Raw genomic sequence first — 10929 nt, forward strand, 5'->3', positions numbered from 1 at the left:
GTTAGATCGAGATCAAACTACAGTTGACCAGAAAAACAATAAGCCACATTACTAACAATCAAAACTTTACATACATACATACATATCTAGAGCGATGCCTCGCACTGAAATTTCAGAGCGAGGTTAGGGTTTAGGGTCATTTTTCGGTCGTATTTCCACATCTCGACCGTTCAGTTTTTAACTATTAATGTATGGATCATCTCTGCAAAATTTCAACCAAATTAATGGTTGATAAGGCATTGATAACTGCCTTAAAGCTAGTACGGTTTAGGTTGGATAGATTCAGTTAGTCCACTGATTTAAGTGATTGAGATACTTTAAAGATCATCAATTTAGCTGAAATTTTGCATAAATGATCTATACATTAGTATCTAAAAACTGAACGGTCGAGATGTGGATATGAGACCAAAAAGTGACCCTAAACTCTAACCTCGCTTTGAAATTTCAAAGCGAGGCCTCGCTCTGGATAAAATATGTACATACATATAAATATATATATATATATATATAAATATATATATATATATAGAGAGAGAGAGAGACAGAGAGAGAGATCGAAAGCAGTATATACAGAACCAGATCCTTGGTGGCTATCCGGAGAGCGGTGGCCTGAGACGGCTTCCTCAGATCGCACCCCTCATAGCTGGCTTTGCACCACCATATTGTTCTTTGTGTGACACATACCTCTTGTTATACCCGTAAGTGTAATTTAACTTGGACGATCATTTTTCCTAACTTGGCTTGCACCAAGTGTTTGAAGTAGTGAAAAAAAAACTCATTAGGGCTTTAGGAGTGAGAGAGAGAGAGAGAGAGAGAGAGGAAACCCAGAGTCTGTTCGTTCTCTCCCGGCCGAACACCACCGGCGATCCTGCAGTTGCTTTCAGCCCGGGAGGGGATGTCGTTGCTAGTTAGTGGTGGGTCCTCACGGCAGAGACGTGGTCCAGGGGAGGAGGGGGGGTTCTCGACCTTGGGTTGGGCAGATCGATCTCGATCTTTCCCTCTCGGATCAGGAGCAACGGAGATTCTGAGGCTGTGGCAATTTCTTTCTTCCTGGCGGTGGGTTCTGGTGTCATCGATCAGGCGAGTTGGCTTATGGCGAATGCAGTCAAATCGTGGCAGAAGGGGTCCCGGTTGGGATATGTTGCTGTTATGGTTCTGGATCTGGATGCGGTCGTCATCTAGGTGTAGAAGCTGCTCGCCTTTTGGCAAGGTGGAGCGGTGGTAAGGGGATACGGCGAGGTCGCGGGGTGGTGTTGATGGTGCTCGCCGGCGGCGGGAACGGTTTGCGGCAGGGTTGGATTACTGTTGGGGGAAGTGGGTGTTGGGCCAGGCCTCTTTTTTGGGCTTTGCTGGTGCTACATGGTGTCCAATTGTTTTGGTTTTAGTTGTATTTTCATTAGGGTTTTCTGGTTGGTTTGTTTAGGTTTAATAAGTCCCTAGTCTTCTGAGCTAGGGTGGGTCTCCTACTCTGTTGAGATAGGATTTGGTCTAGGTGTTAAGCCATGTAAATGGTGTCATTCCCGAGGACGAGAACGATTTTATTCAACTCTGGTTTACTTTTGTTGTCGATTTGCTGGTAAGCGATCCTTTACACGTGGTCTAGTACCTTCGGACACGGTGTTGAAGGGGTCGCGGCCTTCTTTGTGGTTGATTACGAGGTTTTATTGGAATTTTCGGGTTCATATGTTCAAAGTAGCCTTGGAAGTGGGCGTCTGGTGGTTAGAGTTTGGGCCCTTTGGCCTGATGGTCTTTGTAACCAAGTAGGCTTGGCAAAGTGCGGGTTCTTAACGGGTCGACCCGGTAAAAACCCGTTAGCTTAACGGGTTTCGCGGGCCAAACCCGGCGGATTTGCGCGTTTTCCGTTGGAACCCGTTATAGCCCGTAAACATTTTTTTTTTCTTTAACTTTTTATCAAAGCAATTAAAACAAATTAAGACTTATGTGAAATTTTTGGTTTTATATCATCTATATGAACTTTTTAGGTTTTTTATTTTGAAATTTTTTATTTTCTATCTTTTTAGATTTTTTTTCCTTTCCTTTTTTGACAAAAAATAATTCACAAATCACAATTATACGACGATCCAACTGTCGGACCCTCACAGATCACCTAGAGGATCATCTTTACCGTTTTATACGATGATCCAACGGTCAGATCCTCACAGATCGCCCTTAGGTTCATCCTCTCAAAATTATACGAAGATTCAACAGTCGGATCACCTAGAGGATCATCTTTACCGATTTATACAATGATCCAACGGTCAGATCCTCACGAATCTCCCTTAATTTCATCCTCTCAAAATTATACGACTATCCAACGGTCAGATCCTCACGGATCGCCCTTAGGTTCATCCTCTCAAAATTATACAACGATCCAACGGTCAGATCCTCACAGATCACCTAGATGATCATCTTTACTAATTTATACGATGATCCAACTATCAGATCCTCACATATCGCCATTAGGTTCATCCTCTCAAAATTATACGAAGATCCAACAGTTGGATCGTCCCGGATCGCCCTTAGAATCATCCTCACAAAATTATACGACCATCCAACGGTCGGATCCTCACGAATCGCATTTTGAATCATCTTTGCAAAATTATACGAAGATCCAACGGTTGGATCGTCCCAGATCGCCTTTAGAATCATCCTCACAAAATTATATGACGATCCAACGGTTGAATCCTCACGGAACTCCTTTTGAATCGTCTTTTCACAATTATACGAAGATCCAACTGTCGGATCCTCATGGGGAATAAGAAAAATTTTAAAAATGCCTTGGTTGAAAAAAAAAAAAAAAAAAAAAAAAAGGGAACCCATATGGGTAATGGGAAATGGGTTTTTGGGAAGGATTTTGAGTTAACGGGTTCCAATGGGTTCCAACGGGTTTAGCCCGCAAAACCCATTAATTTTTGAGTTTTTTGCATGCGGGCTATTTTTTAGCCCGGATTAATAAACGGGCGGGTTTGTGCGGGTTTGCAGGTTACGGGTTTAAATGTCTGGCCTATAACCGCGGTTTCTTGGGGTTTTGATTCATGTCCTCCCCATTGTAAGATTTGTTGATTAATGGTTATTTTCTGTTTTTTTTTTTTATAAAAAATAAAAATAAAATAAATAAAATAAAATAAAATAAAAAGTGTTTGAAGTAGTGTGAGCAAAGTGCTGACTCTAGTACTTTTGTAAGACATTTTCCTTTAAGGAATTGGTAGAGGTTTAAAGTTTATTGGATGGAGATGTGCATGTTTCCAGGCTTGATGACGACGAGGGAAATGATCATTTACCCGATTTTAGGCTAAAAATTGCCCACTTGCTCCACAATTGTTTTTTAACCCCATTTACCCAAAACACTCTAAGGAATTATTTCCCCTTTACCCAATTAATTCTTTTTTATTTTTTTTTTGAGACTTTTTTGCCCTCTCCTTCTTTTTCACATAGAGGGAGAAGTCATCCTCCACCTTGCCGGCCTCCGGTGACCAGTGGCAGGGCGCAGGCGACCGGTGACCGGAATCCGGCAAACGGAGACCGGAATCCGGCGAACGGTGACAAGAATCCGGTGACCGTGACCGGAATCCGACTACCGGTGACCGGAATCCAGCGACCGGTCACTAATAATATCCAGTTACCATATTATTGCCCCCCAGTAATCATATTATTGCCCCCCAATAATCATATTATTGCCTCCCAAAAATCATATTATTGCCGTCCAGTGAATTGTATGAACTCCCAAAACCAAAATGAATACACTACAGGCACAATTGATCAATTTATAATCATATTATTGGCTCCCAATAATCATATTATTGCCCCCCAATACAAAGTCCAATGTCTCTACTGCCTCCCAATAGACCACCAAAAATGCACCTTTTTGTAGGATTCACAGATAATTTGACTTTAATACACAGAAAACAACATGTAACTTATCAAAACACAACACTATAGTGATCCCTGTCCCTCGTAACAAAGTCTACTGGGGGCCAATAATGTTTCTACTGCCCCCCAATAATTATATTACTCCCCTCCAATAAACATAATTCCGATCAATACAAGTCAAGTTTACATATCCAATTAACCCAAATAGATAATCACAACGTCTGAAATTGCAAGAAGCTGATTAAGGCTTTGCTCGGTGATTTTACGTTCACCGGGATTCGTCCTGAGAGCACCTTAGAGTATAACCGTGAACCAGCATTTCTTCAAGCTTAAACCTTTCAAACCTCCCAAGTTGAACCCACTCAGAGCTTCCGGTGAAGATAATGAGAGCATTGAAGAACCCAAGAAGCCCGGTCGCCGTGGCCGGAAAAAGACCCCACCAAAGAAAACCCAGCGCTCCAAAAAAGCCCAGATTGAAAAATGGCCCGATAGAACTAGAACCCGAATCTTCAGATTAGGAGCACAAAGATTACGACGACGGCATCGATTTCCTGTAAGACTACCCGCCCTTGGTTTGCTGTTTTAGGGCAGCCCAGAAAAAGTTTGTCCAGACGGTTCGGGTCTCTGACAACCCGATGGACCTGGACATGTACAACTAGTGGAGATGCTCCAGTGGCACTGGAAGATCGACGATCTGATTCGTCGGAAGCCTGGGTCGCCGGAGGCCTGGGTTGAGCATCAGTGAGAGAGAGAGAGAGAGAGAGAGAGAGAGAGAGAGAGAAGTCGTAGCGGTCTGGGTCGCAGGATTCGTCGAGCGCGACGGAGTTCAGTGAGAGAGAGAGAGAGAGAAATCGGTGAGGGGGGGGAGAGAGAGAGAGAGATTAAAATGAGGGTAATTATGTCAGTAGAAGTTAGATTGGGTAAATGGGGTCAAAAAACTCTTAGTGGAGCAAGTGGGCAATTTTTTGGTTAAAATTGGGTAAGTGGTCACGGCCCCTTGATTAAATTCATGAGCATGCGATGAAATTCTTTTTCGTAATGTTTCTTCTACCAAGATGCAAAAATCAACGTATATATATAAAACTGAAGTACCATTAACTAAGGCGGTACCAATTACAACAAAATGTACCCCAAAAGGAAATCCTTGACCATTTTTTTCCTTTTTGAATAATGGTAACCATTTTTTGTAATGTCATTGGAGATTCATCATTAATTTGTATGAATATCTCAAAATCAAGGAAATTATGCGGTACATTAAATAGGATAGATTTAAAGTAGATATAGACTGACTCTATGCATAAGTAGACTAACTTAACTAAATTTCAAATTAGTATACCGTTGTATCGAATTAGTTTACCTGATATATTAATACATTAATTGAGTTGAGAATTTGTTGGCCTGGACTCATGGAGATAGAAAAAGACGGTCAACGAAGAAAGGGGTGGGTGACTACTCTTTAACATTACTAAGGTCTCTGCGAGGTCTTAGGTCTTATTGGATCAATATAATGAACCATAACATTCAAATGATCAGCCATCTGTTCATTGTTAAGTATAGATCGGCCATTTTTTTGTTGGAAGCAGGTGTTTGTCAAATTATGACATACGCCGAGTACTGATTAGTCTAGTGTCATTACTGCTTATTTTGTTGTAAACTCTCAGTGGATTGATATTTCTACTAAAAATATGAAATCACGTAATAATATTGCAACCATGTATAGTAACTTTCTTCTCTCCAATCAAACTACAAACCAAAGTACTCATTTAATCAAGTTGCTGGCATCCAAGAAGAAAAGAAAGACTATTATTTATGAAAAAATAAAAGAGGTACAGTGCTAGAAGGATGTACGCATATTATTTTTATATTAACATGTCCATCAAGACATGCATGATCCTGATACCAATAACCTTAATTATTCAAAAGAAAGCAATCGTCTTTCTGTGTTTCCCAGTTATACCAGCATATGCTGGCTACCCGGCCAAGGGCCTTTACCGAATACATACACTCACTACAATCGATTCCCTCATAATACACGTCGTAGTAGTGAAAATGATCTTCCCACTGAAAACTACAGAAGTACAGTGTAGTTTTTGGTAAGACTCTGGGTTTAAAACTGAATTCATAGACTCCAGAAATGGGGAGGGTTTTCGCACCAATATCATCATCCCCGGATTTGCAGTGAACAGTAAGATCCTTGTCCAAACCATTTGAGATGGTGATATGTCTTGTCTTGCGTCCGAGATCAAGTCCATCACTAGACATTGTCATTGACAACAGAAAAAGCAGCGTTAGCAGAACCACCTGTTTCATGAATGAAGCCATCCTAGCTTAGCGTACGTTTGAGACTTCTGTACAATAACAGTTTGTGGGATGATGAATCTTTTATAGTGCAATTTGACACTGTTTACTATAGTGTACTTTTAATGTAAATCTAAATTAATTGTAGCATAATCTCTATAATTCTGGGATGATCTTAATAATACAAACATCTTGCCTCTTGTTAATAATTTGCTAAGGTCAATTTTCTAATTACGGGCATTCTTAATCAATAAAAGTCAATTATTTGCATGTCTAATTTCCCTGTCAATTCAATTATGTCTTTCCTAAGAAACCTCTATGGCCCTGTTAGAATGGCAGGAAATCATGATATTAAATGTGATTTAATTTCATTTTCTATTTAGAGGTGCTGTTTGGTTTTAATTAGAGATTAGAAATGAAATAAAAATGAGATCTGACTGAAAATTGGCTTTCTCATAAAGCCATAATAGAATTACCTAGCATGAGTGGTATTATAATTCCATTTCCCACTGTCAAAGGCAAAATTACATAAATTAACTCTCTAAAAAATTTATATTCTCCTGCCAACATTCCTTATAAGTTTTTTTTGAAACAAAAAAAAAAGGAAAGAAAACTTAAATATTCCTTATAAGTTGATGTCATATTTGTACTTTAGTTTTGAAAATTATAATTTTATCTTTCATTTTTATGACTTATCAATCTTTACAATAGTAATGAAAAATTAATTCCATAATTTAATTTCCATTCATGTTCCAAACACCCATATGGAAATATCAAAACCTATTCCATTCCATATCGGTCTAGAAAGATAAATAAATCATTTTTCTATTTTGATATTCCCATCAACCAAATGGGCCTATGTATTCTAATTAAGTTACGTACATGTAATTTGGTAATTGAAATACATCCCCCCCCCGGGCGGAAGTCGGAACCTCTTTTCTAAGAAACCTCTATAGCCCCATTTGAATGGCAGGAAATCATGATATGAAATGTAAATTAATTTTATTTTCCATTTAGAGGTGTCGTTTGGTTGTAATTAGAGATTGAAAATGAGATCTAACTGGAAATTGACTTCCTCTTAAAACCATAATAGAATTACCTAGTCATGGGTGGTATTCTAATTCCATTTCCCACTGTCAAATGAAAAATTACATAAATTATCCCTCTAAAAAATTTATATTTTTCTGCCAATATTTCTTATAAGTTGATGTCATATTTGTACTTTAATTAGTAAAAAGGTGTTATTGAAAATTATAATTTTATATTTCATTCTTATGATTTTTTTTATTTGTCAATCACACGGTGTCCTCAAAGGCTTCCTAGGCCCAGAGACTAATCCGTGCTCGGGGGATCTTGTCAGAACGCTTCCTCCCCCCCTGGCCACCAAGAATATATTGGGATTTAACTCCAATAAGCGTCGGCGGGATCCGAACCCTAGTGTGGGGGTTCCACACCTGGAGGCTCTTACCAACTCGACCACCTGTGGTGGTTATTTCATTCTTATGACTTACAATCTCAACAATAGGAATGGAAAATTAATTCCAAAATTTAATTTGCATTAGTGTTCCAAACACCCACATAGAAATATCAAAACGTATTTCATTCAATATCAGTCTAGAAAGAAAAATAAATCATTTTCCTATTTTGACATTCCTATTTTCCTAATTAAGTTACATACATATACATGTACACTTGTACAGTATTTTTATTCAAGCTATAAGACCAACTGCAACAGCTTCCCTATATTTTGATTTTTCTCTACTTTAGGAAAAAATGAACCTCTTTTGCTCCAACAGATTCCCTATAACTATCCTTATTTTAGGGAAAATGAAGAAAGAGAAAACCAAATTCCCTATATTTACAGCAATCTCTAAAATTTAAGGAAGAATATGGAGATTTTAGAGATTGCTGTAAAATAGAGAATCTGTTGGAGTTGGAGAAGAAAAAGATGCTAAAGCTTTGACTTTTGCTTCCCTATTATACAGAAATTATAGGGAATCTGTTAGAGTTGCTCTAAGAGGGAAATTGACTCCAGTCAATTCTTATTCTTTATTTCCTTCCCCAGCTCTAATGACATCCAAAGATCGCAAATAAAGATTTTAGGTAGACCTTTTACCAACAATTTCTCACATGTGATTGGATCTACTATACTTTTTTGTTCATTTGTTGCGGTTTCCTTGTATTCACTGTTTCACATAATGATGCCAGATAATTTGTACTCAAAAAAGACTAGAGGTTTGTCACTTAATTCATCAAATCCAACTTATTCAGGTGGTGCCCCAAGAATCATGTCTTTCTCATTGTCGCCTGAATACCCCAAGATACAATTCCAAGAGAATTGTGCACGTACAACAAGCATATTGTGTAAAGGTGGCAAACGGACCGCTAGGCATAAGCATGACACGGGCTCGACATGTTTAAAAGTGATCAGCCCAAACCCGTTAATGGCCTGGCACGACCCGAGCACGTTAGAATAACGGGTCGGGATAGGCCTAGGAATATTGGCTCATTGGCCCAGCACACCCCGAGCACGACTTATTGTGGGTGCCGTTAAAAACACAAAATTTCATTTTGTTTTTATAAATATTAAAAAATTATAATGATGAGATTTGAAAAATAGACCTCCTTATTCAAAATCTCATGACAATTCCATCAATGCTATTTAATTAATGTTGTCAAAGTAGTGAAACAAAACATTATATCTTTATTTTGATATAAATATGTTTTTTAACTATTAAATATATGTTAATTTTTGAATAGGCCCAACGGGCGAGATAATATATTCATCACAAGTCAGAATATGCCGTTACATACATTTCCGCTGTCATTTAAGGGCATAGACAGACAAGAAGATAGTGGTAGTACCCACAGTGGTACATAGAAGCAGATATAGACTGACTCTATAAGTAGACTAACTTAACTAAATTTCAAATTAGTATACTGTTCTATCGAACTAGTTTACCCGATATATTAATACATTAATTGAGTTGAGAATTTGTTGGCCTGGAAATAGGAAAAGACGGTCAACGAAGAAAGGGGTGGGTGACTACTCTTTAACAATACTAACTACTAAGGTCTCTACAATATCTTAGGTCTTATTGGATCAATATAATGAAACATAACATTCAAATGATCAGCCATCTGTTCATTGTTAAGTATAGATCGACCATTTTTTTGGTTGGAAGTAGGTGTTTGTCAAATTATGACATACGCCGAGTACTGATTAGTCTAGTGTCATTACTGCTAATTTTGTTGTAAATTCTCAGTTATTGATTGATATTTCTACAAAAAATATGAAATCACGTAATAATATTGCAACCATGCATAGTAACTTTCTTCTCTCCAATCAAACTACAAACCAAAGTACTCATTTAATCAAGTTGCTGGCGTCTAAGAAGAAAAGAAAAATACTATTCTTTATGAAAAAATAAAAGATCGAGGTACAGCATGTACTCGTATTATTTTTATATTAACATGTCAATCAAGACATGCATGATCATGATACTATCGATCATACTAATAACCTTATTTATTCCATTCAAAGCAATCATCTTTCTCTGTGCCATAGTTATACCTGCATATGAAGGATACCCGGCCAAGGGCCCTTACCGAATACTTACACTCACTACAATCGATTCCCTCAGTATACACGTCGTAGTAGTGAAAATTACCTTCCCACTGAAAACTACAGAAGTACAGTGTAGTTTTTGGTAAGAATCTGGGTATAAAACCGAATTCATAGACTCCAGAAATGGGGAGGGTTTTCGCACCAATATCATCATCCCCGGATTTGCAGTGAACAGTAAGAGCCTTGTCCAAACCATTTGAGATGGTGATATGTCTTCTGTTGCGTCCGAGATCAAGTCCATCACTAGACATTGTCATTGACAACAGAAAAAGCAGCGTTAGCAGAACCACATTTTTCATGAATGAAGCCATCCTAGCTTAGCGTACGTTTGAGACTTCTGTACAATAACAGTTCGTCAGTTTGTGGGATGATGAATCTTTTATAGTGCAATTGACACTGTTTACTATAGTGTACTTTTAATGTAAATCTAAATTAATTGTAGCATAATCTCTATAATTCTGGGAAGATCTTAATAATACAAACATCTTGCCTCTTGTTAATAATTTGCTGAGGTCAATTTTCTAATTACGGGCATTCTTAATTAATACATAATGCCTTTTGTCAATTATTTGCATGTCTAATTTCCCTGTCAATTCAATTTTATGTCTTTTCTAAGAAACCTCTATGGCCGTGAAGCAAATGGTGTAGCTGAGAAAGTTTCTCTGAGGTAAGTCGGGTTGTAGATGACTGTAAGGGGTATCTAAATACCTTTCAGTCAGTTAGAATTCGACACATTTACCGTGAAGCAAATGGTGTAGCTGATAGACTGGCTCACCTTACTAGTTGGGGTGCGATCGATGAGGTTTGGTTAGATGAGACGCCTGCTATCATCCAGGATGTTCTCTACGAGGATTATTGTAGTTGTTTCTCTGTAGCAAGGGGTTCAGGTTTTATGTCCCCCCCCCCCCCCCCCCCGTTGCAAAATTCAAATATTAATATAATAAACGGAACCAGGCGTGGGGCTGAGCCTCCCAGCTAGGCTGGGTTCCAAACCCCTTTTCAAAAAAAAAAAAAAAAAAAACCTCTATGGCCTGTTTGAATGGCAGGAAATCATGATATTAAATGTGATTTAATTTCATTTTTTATTTAGAGGTGCTGTTTGGTTTTAATTAGAGATTGGAAACGAAATAAAA

The sequence above is a fragment of the Rosa chinensis genome, chromosome 4 (assembly GCF_002994745.2).
Source record: "Rosa chinensis cultivar Old Blush chromosome 4, RchiOBHm-V2, whole genome shotgun sequence".
In the NCBI taxonomy this organism is placed as follows: domain Eukaryota; kingdom Viridiplantae; phylum Streptophyta; class Magnoliopsida; order Rosales; family Rosaceae; genus Rosa; species Rosa chinensis.